A 10,027-nucleotide genomic window follows, 5' to 3' on the forward strand; every position below is an offset into this window, starting at 1 on the left:
GAACTCGTCCTCGTCGCCGCTGGAGTAGGCGGAGCTCGAGTAGTCGTCGATACCTCCTCGCGCAACGCTGCCCGAGCGTAAACTGTTCCCGCCGTCGTAGCCTCCGCCGCCGCTGCTGCTGCCACCGGCCCCACAGCCTGGGGTCAAGCCGCCATCACCGCGGAGACGCAAGGGATGCTAGGTTCGCGGGGGAGCTATGGTTCGAGGGGGAGGAGAGTACTCGGGGGAGGAAGACGAGAGGAGAGGAGACGCAAGGGAGAGCACCGGCCGAACCGGTTCGAGCCAGACCGATCCTAGTCAGCGTGGGCGCGTGCCGATTGGCCAGCGTGTAATCTGACATGCGGGCCCCGACCGTCAGCTCCAATGTCAATACGTACAAAGACAGAGTTTAGCACTATTTGCAACGTATCGACCGAAACTTGGTACTGACACGTAAAAATTACAAAAACTGGTACTAATTCCCCAACACTGCCCGAAATGTGGTACCAACGTGCAATTAAGTCATCCTTAAGTGTGTGGCCCACATGTCAATGACTGTGAGAGGAGAGATAGGTGTATGGGAGCCGCGCTTTGGTAGTTTTATAGAAAACTCCCCGTTCTTTAATTAAATTTCACAAAAGCCCCTCTTATTTTATTTAAATATACCAAACTGCTTTGATCCCACCTGTCAGGTATGGGTCCTGAAGCCAGCACGTGAGATGAAACAGAACCTGGGCACACAAGTGCACACATGTGTTGGCCACTAGGCCGAATACTTCTCTGTCCAATGTGGAGATAAATTCCTCTTTTACAATAAAGATACCGGCAAAAATAATAAAGGGAAATTAAAAAGAAAAAGTTCACTCACCTCTTCAAGCATTTGCCTTATTTATGAGCTAGACATCTATATATTGCGTTTATGAAGTATACATGACGAAATAAGTTCTATTAATAAGCTAGACGTCTATATATCACGTTGCTATTTACCTCTTCAAGCATTTGTCTTGGCTTTATTTTAATATATGACGCTCTTATGGGCCCGTACAAGTTTTTTATTTCCAATTTCATGTTTATTTTTCTATCATTTTTCCGGTTTGAAAAAGGAGGTGTAAGCAAATATTACAGCTGCCATAAACTTAAAGAAAGTGTTACTGAATTTGAAAAAAATATTCAACATATTTTACAAAATTCTCACATGTATTAAGAAGTAGTAGACGTGTTTAAAAAAATATTGTGTAAAATTATTCTTACATTTCTGCAAACACGTTTAACATGTTTTAACACATTTATAAAAAAAAATTACACAATGATATTTAATACACCTTGAACTGTTTACATTGAAATGTTTTTATTACATTAAAATTCCTAAATTAAGACACAAAAAATCACACAATGTTTTATTATATACATTGAACTGTTTAAATACCATAAATTTTAGGAAAAGTTCATATTTACCTCTTCGAAGTACACAATAATAAAAATAGAATTAAAATTAGATAATAATCACATATTGATAATTATTGTATTTTTATATGGGAAAATTTACACATCATAGCAACTGAACAGTAAATAACTTAAACAGAAATTGCACGGTGATAGGTTCCGATCTGTATATGTTTCCAGAGAACAATTGTTTATGAAGTACTCTATCTGTAAACTAATATAAGAACATTTAGATCACTATTTTAGTATTCTAAACGTTCTTATATTAGTTTACGGAGTGAGTACCATCATTCTGCCGGCTAGCCTCAAAATCACGCCCATCACTAGCACAACGACGTTCACACCTACTAACATGTGGGCTGGCTGCCAGCTAGCACTCCGTGTGGGCAGCATATACGGTGGCATACGGGCGAAGGCGCCGTGTATGCATCATGCGACAAGTTATGGCACCACTTTTGTGTATTTGCAAGTTTAGACATCAATCTGACCATAGCCAACAAGTTAAGGCACATGTGATGTATTAAACTCTTAATCCAAGGATCTACTATTACTTCGATGATGAGAGCTCAACATGTTTAATTGAAATCGTAATTAATGCACAATTGATATACCACCTAATATAAACATGCCTAATATTGACGTGCAATCATTTAGTAGTGATGAAAAGGCCTTGCTTCTGTTTTCTACTCCCTCCTTTTTAGTTCTAGATACATCCTTTTTTATCCATTTTGATGACAAATATTTTTGGAGGGAGGGAGTACTTCCTCGTGCTTGACGCCATGATTATCTCTGTCAAGTTCACCCCAGGTACCCAGTAGGGTTAATTTGATAAATGCCACTCCAAATTTGGCGATTCCGAGAAATGCCACTGCAATTTTCAAACTTTGGAAAATGCCATTTCATGCCATTTCTAGTGGCATTTTTTAAAGCCTACAGTGGCGTTTTTCAAAGTTTGCAAAAATTGCAGTGGCATTTTTCAAAGTTTGAAAATTGCAGTTACATTTTTATGAATCGTCATAATTGGAGTGGCATTTATCTAATTAACCCAAAAAAAATCACCTCAGGTCCCAACTGTAGGGAAAGTTGCTGCGGCCAACATCAATTACATGAGCAGTACAATACTGAAAGCTGCAGGTTGAAAAGAACAGAAGATCACATGCACATCTGTCGGCCGGCCGGCCGGGCTGCCGGAGATCATGGCACGGTGGCGCTCATGAACTCCTGGTCGGCGACGAGCCTGTCGAGCGCCTCCGGGGCGAGGCACACCTCCAGCGCCATGCTCCCGGCGGCGCACCCGCCCTCGTACACCGTCGCCTTCCCGGCCAGCTTGCTCCCCCCGCCGCTCCGCACCGCCACCGGTGCGCCCCACCCGAAGTCGTTGCCGTACACGTCGATACGCGGCGAGCTCCCCGTGAACAGCAGCGCAGGAGCTTCGGCGCCCCGCGCGAGCGCCGGCGGCAACGCGAAGCTGGGCTCCCGGACCCAGGCCGCGAGCTCCCCCCCTCTCGCGCGCCCCGTCGAACGACGCCACAGCCCTGTTCAGCAACCACGCCGCGCGGCCCAGCCCTTTCTCGAGGATCTCGCCGGCGGTGGAATCGGCCGCGACGTGCGAGACTGCGCTGCCAGAGTAGGCCGCCGGCATGCCGTCCGCGCGGCCCCGGCATCCGACGAGGTGGACGTACCGCGTGTCCTGCTCTGGCGCCAGCCTCCTGGCGCGGAACACCGCGCGCCACAGGTGCGCGAGCATGGCCTGCAGCGAGGAGATGGTGGTGCCAGATCCTGACATCTCGGCGTTCGCCTTCGACACGAGATTTTTCACGCTCTCCCCGGAGAAACGCACGAAGCATTCCAGCACCGGCGGGCGCTGGCCATATGCACGTCGACGCTGCCCCACGATGTCGTCCAGCTTGCCCAAGGGTACAGGGATGGGGACGGCGCAGCCGTTCGGGAACCACCTCTCGAACACCGGCAACGGCGAGGAGATCTCGCAGTCGTAGCCGCCGTCGACACTACGCCGGCTGATCTCCGACCAAGTGTTGAACAGATGCCAGAAGGTGGTCCAGTCGGCCACCCCATGGTTGAGCGACATGGCAACGAAGACGCCGTCGTCGAGGTCGGTGACCTGCGCGGCCAGCACCGGGCAGGAGCCCGTGGCGGCCTCCGCGCCGAGCACCCCGTTGAGCGGGAAGAAGGACCAGACCACCCGCGGGATGCATAGCGGGGCGGTGATGTCCGCGACGGTGACACCCGGCGCCACGGCGTGCACGAACTCGGCGCCCTCGTTGCTGCACCGGAGCGAGATGGTTTGGCCGGCTCCGGCCCCGTCGTCATTGACGGCGAGGCGGCCGGCGAGGTGGTAGAAGCGGCCCAGGGCGCTCGCAAAGGACGACGAGAGGCGGTCCACGACGGGGATGTTGCGTCCCTGTCCTTGGGTGGTTGCCGCGGGGGTCTTGGGCAGGAGCACGCCCTTCTGGATGTAATCCACGGCCAACATCCGGAGATCCCACGGCGTCGGGTGGATGGTCTCCGGCTGATGCTCCGGCGGCCAGCGGATGCTAGGGTCCGGGCGGACCATGCGCCGGGACACGATCCGGACATCGCCCATCCTAGGTCAAGCGTGTGGCTGCCCACGGCCAAATGTTGCCGGAGTAGTATAAGTAATCTAATTTCAAGGGGTGTTACAAAATATTTATGTTTTTCTTTACAACTAAATATTTATGTTATTACGAAAGAGTCCTTTATGATTAAGGACTTTCTTAATAGCTGTTTTGGCTAACCAACTTAATATTAGGCCGCTTTGAACTGACTAGAACATACGCCGGTGCGTTGCAACGAGAGAGATAATTGACGTGTATACTAAAGTATCTGTCAGCACGGTCCAACAACATCTGAATTGTGCCCGGTCACGGCAGAGAGGCACACACAGCTGTCTAGTAGAAATTCATATCAGTAGTACAGTAAGAAGCAAGCATACGGTACTTTTGGTACAGCTTTTGTACGACTAATCTGATCTTAAAGAGCCTAATTTAAAAAAAATCATACCAAGGCATTATTTGTAAGTTGGAGCAATGTTTGGATTGGAAGTTGCACCAACTCGTGAGAAAAATCTCAATTAAAGGATTCTATTAAATGCGTTTTAGGCCATCTCTACATAAGCTTGAAGATTAATAAAAATTGTCTCACACCCTTTATTCGCTCTTTTCTTTATTACTCCTATATGCCCATTGAAACTTATCATTCATACCCCCTCCAATCCATATTTATAGCCCTCCTAACATACTTCATATATATAAAGGTTATATTGTGTGTTAGCATGTTCCGGAATACACCATAGCAATTAATTAGGTTAATTAAGGTTATGCCGTAAACATAATTTTTAAGTGGTTCATAGGAACAAATAATAGCACGGCTGGAAACTACGCATTTTTCAGATCAAGTTACATATACAAATTATTTTAATCCGAGTTATGTTTGCAAAGTTATACCATGGTCATGTTTAATATATTTTCTGTAAATAATAAAAGCCAGGGACCTAAACATGCCGAACAAGGCCTACTACACTGCATCTGAACGCGGTATATTAACCAGCGCCCAAATGCGCGAGCTAGCGGCTACCATGGTCAAGCTGAAGCCCAATAGAGAAAGGGCACTTAATGTTAGACCGTGGGTTGCTTAAAGAAAAACTCACAGGCTTTTCTTTTTTATAAAACGTAGACGGGCAAAAACTCTCCATACTTTATTATTACTAGAAAATGTCGTTGTCTGGACCCTAGACATAGATGCTCAAGAAGCCACAACGCCTTCAGCTATTATATGCCCGGTTAGAAGAATTGTGGTCGTTAGGGAGTAGTGCTTGGAGGACCGAGTGCCTTTTCTATTAGTACTAGTTCCAGATGATGCATCACTAACCTCATATGTAGATCTTCAAAAAAAAAAAAAAACTTCTTGTGTGCTCTCATAAAGCATGCTTATTTCTCTGTATATCTATTTAAAATGGATCTATCTTCTAGCCTGTGCATATTATGAATTAGGAGAAAAAGAGGCACCTTTTTGAATCCGGATCAACTCATAAACGCAGTGATTAGAAGGGACACTTGCAGGCTTGGTAAGATATACTCCTACCTCTTAAGGGGCAGATTAAGCTCGTTGACATTGGGTTCAAGTAAACCCAACAAAATTTGTAGTATAATACTTATCAAGTCACGGTAGCTTAAGACTAAGGAAAGAACTGAACCCGTTGTTTGTTTAGCAGAGCTGAAACCATTGGTAAGAGCTACTACAAATGCACACACCCGAGCTGCCCGGTGCGCAAGCATGTCGAGAGGGGAGCTTATGAGAAGCTGGTGAGAAGGTTCTCTCAGTATCTAACATGTAAATAGCATGAAGATGAGACATGCAGTCTCCTATGCCTTTGTATCTGAAACATTTTTGGTTATGTGCTATTGTTCTTCCATGCGTCTCTCTTTCCACCTTCATGAATACGGAGGATCCTTCTTTCAGAAAAAAAGAGAGAAGGAGTACGCATAATTCGGATGATTTTGGACAGGAAAAACAACACTTGTCGTTCACGCTTGTTGTACGGTCTCTATATCTTTTAGGCTGGAACATGTAAACATAATGGTTGTTGACTACACTTGTCATATGGTCTCAGTATCAAGCCAAACCTTTATTGCTGAATATGTTGCGGATCCTGGGTTATTATGGTTATATATTTTACGACAAAATGGGTCAACAACACAGAATATTCCTCATTTCCAGTATAAAACCTTAATTGCACAACACATTACACAACATGCAGTACTAACAATATCCACAATGACCGGCTTACATTTGATTTCGAACCAGAAACATGAAAGCTCAAACCACACCATCACCTCTTATGAACAACAATCCATATAAAATGTTTGTCCAGAGACTTCATATTTGGTGAAGGGCACAAACATCACCAAACCCAACATGAGAGGAAACAACTGGACCAAACCTAATGGTGCATGCACATTGTAAATCGATGTGCATAAAAGCAACACACTTGAATAGATTTAACTTGATTACTGCAATCCCAACTTTTTCATGGTAGCCAAGCATAGCAAATTCAAATAGTGTCTCAAACCTATTAGGTACTCTCCAACGTCTCTCATCACAAAATATCTGATGCTTGTGAGTAAACTAAAAAAATTGTCACTACCACAGGGATAGGCCCAACATCAAAGAGTTTCTTTCTCACTTTCCTAATAAAAAGCAACATATGCTTGCTAATTCAGTTCAACAATAGCACTAAGCTACTTAATCCCCTACAGTTTACAGCTAGCAGAGCAGACTATGATATCCTATAGTTCAGAAGAAACTCACATATTTATCTTGTTTGAAGAAATAGCTTTTCAAAATTGAGTAGTGGCCTAAATACTTAATTATTTTTTATGCTTTCAGAGCCAGTGACTTGCTAACTCCCCCCTGTTGTCTAATTTTTGGGCCGATTAGCCTACTGGCACGATAAAGACAGCGTGACTTTGCTTCGATTAATACATGCCTCTACTTCTAGTTGATGTAGTTGATTTTCGAACAGAATGAAGCACTACTATTTAGTCTTGTTGTCCTGGAGCTACAACGATAAAATACAAAGCAAGAGAGAACATATGATATATGTCCATGCCGTCGTAGCCAAAAATCAATTTGTTTGGTAAAAACCTAAGGAAAACCAAGCAAAAAATTGAAAAGCCAACACAAAACCTAAAGAGGTGTGCAAAAATTAAAAGAACAAAATGCCGAGGATGCGTCAGCATGTGACATGTGGCGGCGGCTTGGGCACCACTTATGCGCTCCCAAGGCCCAAAAAGTGACCTCTGCCGAAGCCTCTCAAGGGACACCCACTAGATAAATGCTCTCTCAAATCCAGCTCATATGTTGGGCGAATCTAGGGATTCCTGCATGCATTGGCCACGTCAGGTCTGACATGATAGACTCATTCTAAATAGCTTTAAATCGTCCACAACCCTCGCCCGATCTGCCCTCTTCCGCCCTTTTGCATCGTGTGCGCCACCACTTCCCAAGCTCCGCCGTCGTCGGCATCCTACCTCCGAATGTCCCCAACACAACAATGCCACTACCATTGGCACTAAACCCCTCTCAGCCATCCTTGCCGCCCTGATACGTCCTTCTCATCCGGATATAATTGTGAGTTGAAAGAGAGATTGAAAAAACTTGAAAGCTAGGAGTATTATTTAGGATTGAAAGATCAATAATGAGCTTGAAAGTTACTAGGTGTGACCAGTACAAGAATTAAGGCTGCACAGTTACGTCGGTCGGTCGGTCGGCTGGTGCGCCGGAGATCACGGCACGGTGGCGCTCATGAACTCCTGGTCGGCGACGAGCCTAGCGAGCGCGTCGGGGACGAGGCACACCTCCAGCGCCATGCTCCCGGCGCCGCACCCGCCCTCGTACACCGTCACCTTTCTGCCCAGCTTGTTCCCCGCGCCGCTCCGCACCGCCACCGGCGCCCCCCACCCGAAGTCGTTGCCGTACACGTCGAACCGCGGCGAGCTTCCCGTGACCAGCAGCGCAGGAGCTTCGGCGCCCCGCGCGAGCGCCGGCGGCATCCCGAAGCTGGGCTCTCGGGCCCAGGCCGCGAGTTCCTCCCTCTCGCGCGCCCCGTCGAACGACGCCACGGCCTGGTTCAGCAGCCACGCCGCCCGGCCCAGCCCTTTCTCCAGGATCTCGCCGGCGGTGGAATCGGCCGCGGCGAGCGACACCGCGTTGCCAGAGTAGGCCGCCGGCACGCCGTCCACGCGACCCCGGCATCCGACCTGGATGACGTACCGCGTCTCCTCCTCAGGCGCCAGCCTCCAGGCGCGGCACACCGCGCGCCACATGTGCGCGAGTACGGCCTGCAGCGAGGAGATGGTGGCGCCGGAGCCGGACATCTCGGCGTTGGCCTTTGACACGAGCTCCTTGACGCTCTCCCCGGAGAAACGCAGGAAGCATTCCTGTACCGGTGGGCGCTGACCATAAGCACCTCGACGGTGCCCCACGATGTCGTCCAGCTTGCCCAAGGGTACTGCGATGGGGACGGCGCAGCCGTCGGGGAACCACCTGTCGAATACCGGCGGCGGCGAGGAGATCTCGCATTCGCGGTCGCCGTTGACACTACGCCGGCTGATCTCCGACCAAGTGTTGAACAGGTGCCAGAAGGTTGTCCCGTCGGCCACCCCGTGGTTGACCGACATGGCAACAAAGACGCCGTCGTCGAGCTCGGTGACCTGCGCGGCCAGGACCGGGCGAGAGCCCGCGGCGGCCTCCGCGCCAATCATCCCGTTGAGCGGGAAGAAGGACCAGACCACCCGCGGGATGCATAGCGGGGCGGTGACGTCCGCGACGGTGACACCCGGCGCCACGGCGTGGACGAACTCAGCGCCTTCGTCGCTGCAGTGGAGCGAGATGGTTTGGCCGGCGCTGTCCCCGTGGTCGTTGACAGCGAGGCGGCCGGCGAGGGGGAAGAACCGGCCCAGGGCGCGCGCCAAGGACGAGGCGAGGCGGTCCACGACTCCTTGGGCGGCGGCGGCGGGGGGCTTGGGCAGGAGGATGGTTGTAGTCCACGATCAACATCCGGAGATCCCACGGCGTCAGGTGGATGGTCTCCGGCTGACGCTCCGGCGGCCGGCGGATGCTAGGGCCCGGGCGGACCATGCGCCGGGACACGATCCGGACGTCGCCCATCCTAGCTTAAGAGCATCTCCAACAGCGGCGCAACGCGCCGCGCGCAAAAAACGCATTTGGCGCGCGCGTTTGGCGCGGCCGGCGGCGCTGGCTCCAGCAGACGTGTTAAAATTAAGCGCGTGCGTAGCTCCAGCGGCCGCGCTAAAATGCAGCGCGCGCTAAACATTGCGTACATTTCTTTTAATAAAACGATAAATAAAATTCATAAATAAAAAACGATACATAGATACTTTACATAGTTCCATAGCATAGATAGATAAAAACTACTAGATAGTGCAAAAAAAAAACTACTAGATAGTGCAACTACATACGCAACTACAGTCTACTCCCAGTCGTCGTCGTCATCGTCATCGTCGCCATCCTCGCTGTTCTGGTCCGAGGTATCGATCCACATGTCCAACCAACGTTCGTCATCAGATGAAAAGATCGACTGCCCACCATTTTGAACGATTTCGCACTGCGATATCGCCAGAGCCTTTCGCCGACGCCTATCCAACCGCTCGTCGCGGCGCCTTTGCGTGTCCTCCTCGCGGCGCCTTGCCCAATAGGCTTGCTCGTAGGTGACGTCCTCCGGGTGGTGCCGGCGCCACTCCGCCATGGTCCGCTCGTCCTCATGGGCGACGAGGAGGCGGCGCTGCCGCTCAGTGTGCTCCGCACGGTCTTGTGCCGTGTGAAGACGAGGCGCGCGTGGCAGGGAAGAGGAAGGGAAGTGTGTGGAATAGGCGCGTGGCGAGCCCCACATTTTACAGGCGCGCCGGAAGCGGTGCGTCAAAAATAGCGCACAACCTGCCGCCTTTTCCCACGCGCGCGACTTTCCCGCCACCGTTGGAGCGCGCCGAAACGTCCCGCGCGCGCTAAAAACTCGGTTTACCGCGCGCGTGTCTGTTGGAGATGC

General features: G+C 49.8%; 2 pseudogenes; both read right to left on the reverse strand.

The window, feature by feature from the left end:
- Nucleotides 1–2,486: 2,486 nt before the first annotated feature.
- Nucleotides 2,487–4,037, reverse strand: LOC123100521 (uncharacterized acetyltransferase At3g50280-like; annotated as a pseudogene).
- Nucleotides 4,038–7,567: 3,530 nt separating this feature from the next.
- On the reverse strand, nucleotides 7,568–9,232 carry LOC123100522 (uncharacterized acetyltransferase At3g50280-like; annotated as a pseudogene).
- Nucleotides 9,233–10,027: the final 795 nt, after the last annotated feature.

The sequence above is a fragment of the Triticum aestivum genome, chromosome 4D, assembly GCF_018294505.1.
Source record: "Triticum aestivum cultivar Chinese Spring chromosome 4D, IWGSC CS RefSeq v2.1, whole genome shotgun sequence".
NCBI lineage: Eukaryota > Viridiplantae > Streptophyta > Magnoliopsida > Poales > Poaceae > Triticum > Triticum aestivum.